This window comes from Sinocyclocheilus grahami, unplaced genomic scaffold (genome assembly GCF_001515645.1).
Source record: "Sinocyclocheilus grahami isolate Dianchi unplaced genomic scaffold, SAMN03320097.WGS_v1.1 scaffold76.1, whole genome shotgun sequence".
Classification (NCBI taxonomy): Eukaryota; Metazoa; Chordata; class Actinopteri; order Cypriniformes; family Cyprinidae; genus Sinocyclocheilus; species Sinocyclocheilus grahami.
The window spans coordinates 295389-297556 of NW_015505255.1; the positions used below are offsets into that span (position 1 = coordinate 295389).

A 2168-nucleotide genomic window follows, 5' to 3' on the forward strand; every position below is an offset into this window, starting at 1 on the left:
AGTGAGTCATTGAGATTCAACCGATTCATTCAAACAACTGATTCATTCAGAAACAAAGCATTTGACAGTGTTAATGGGTGAATCACTGAATCATTTATTCAACTGATTAGTTCAAAAAGCTGAATCATTCAATAAGTAAACGCCGTCCTTTGCTCGGAGACGCAAAACAGTGCTGTGATCTTTGTTTGGAACTATATTCGTTTGCAAAATTGAGCAAAAACAAGCAATATTAGGCTTATGTCTAAAATGTAAGTCACATTACTTTACTTAACTTGTATAAAATGATTATTAAATGTGTTACATGCTGATATCTGCAGAAAAACTGTACACTTTGTGTGAAATAGATTAAGTTAACTATATTAAATTATATAAATATAAAAAGCATACAGAAGCATTTTTGCCTTCTACAATTTAGAATGCCTGGAATTTTGAGTTTTAATAGATTAATAAATCAACGTGCATGCACTCTGTGTGTGATTTGGTGATAACGCTTACTTGATAATGTCCGATCGCACATCATTACAACAACACTTACCATATTATCATAGTGGAAAATGAGTCATCCGCGGTTGTGTGCGCACTTGTTTGCACATGAGCAAAGGTGTTTTTAGGAGTCTTAACTTGCAAGCGCCAGACCACTGATTCGTCAAACCTGCTTTCCTGCAGTCCGTGTTCTTCTGACTTCTGACTATGTTGTTGTAAGTAACGAATATGCTTCGGGGAAATGTATCGGAGTAAAAGTATACATTTTAATTAGGAAATGTAGTGGAGTAAAAGTAAAAGTTGGCTGAAATATAAAAACTCAAGTAGAGTACAGATACTCCCAAAATATACTTAAGTACTGTAACGAAGTATTATTGTTTCGTTACGACTTTGAGCTTTGCAGGTCTTTTTTATGCTCAATCAGCAACATTACAGATTAACTAAAGTTGAAAAAGTGAAAAAGCATAAAAGCATACCTTTAAAGTTTAAAACACATCTCACTCAATAAAAAGGCTAAACTTGTGTCTGCTTGAATCTGGTGCTCAGGTCCTTGAGGTACAATCTTGTGGGTAATTTCTTATTACATCTTATTTCATGTGTTTGAGAGAGTCTCTAACCTCCTGCCCCGGTGCGGGTGTAGAGGGGCAGACTGGTGGCCACTCTCTTCAGGATCTCCTGCTGAGTTTCTGGACGCTGTTCCTTCTCATACTGTTCTTTCTCAGATTTGGGTAGACAGAACTGACACACAATACAAAGCAATCAGTTCACTGTGTGACAAAGCAGCAGCATGTTCCATTTTAACAACAATAGTACGTAAAATGATACGTATAAAACACTCACTACATGGAAACAAATAAATATTGTGTGCATTTATTCATAATGCCTGGATTAACATGTTAATATGCACATCACCTGTGTGGCATGTTACCATGGGCTGAACGTACAAAACAAATAAAACTGTTTGTTTTATACCCGCTGTACCTCTTTGGAAGGGGTGCTTGGTCTTGTAAAGATGGTTTTCCAGTACGACCACACAAACATGATGAACGACACATGAAACACAGCCAGGTAGATAACTGCATGGAACAGAGAGTACAGTCATTAACAACAAGACTGCATGAGCCCGCAGAGAAAAGCCTGCCAGAAACAGTCTGAGTATAAATCAGTCACGTTTGTGATTGCTGATACAGTCTGACTGTGCTGGAAGGCCGAAGTCAGCACAAGCACGGACCAAATAAACCCATAATAGCCTGACAACTGTGCCAATGAGACTCTGTCCCTTTCTAAACATATATACAAATATCTTTAACTCTTGAAATAAATTATTTTCCTTTTTATTTAATTTATTATAATATATTGAACAGTTATTTGGTTTGTGAATTTAAGAAGATTTTTACAAGGGTCTTTTAAATAATTGATTCTGATTGGCCAGTTGGTCATTGGTCAAAACCGTTGTCCCAATTTATGTCTCCTGTATCATTCCATGCATTATTTTTATTATATAATAAAATAATTTAAACTCAAATCAATATTTTCTATGCATTTATTTATTTAAAATGTTTTAAATTTAAATTAATTTATTTAATGTGTACCTAGAATGCAATGTAAACTGTTATCGATAAAAGTGTCTGGCAAAATGCAAATGCATAAATGTGTGTATATATATATATATATATATATATATA

General features: G+C 34.7%; 1 protein-coding gene across 1 annotated transcript in view; it reads left to right on the forward strand.

Moving 5' to 3' along the window:
• The window catches only part of LOC107586006 (pleckstrin homology domain-containing family A member 7-like), a 119515-nt gene that overhangs the window by 103846 nt on the left and 13501 nt on the right, over positions 1-2168 (forward strand). The gene's annotated exons all lie outside the window — the stretch shown is intronic.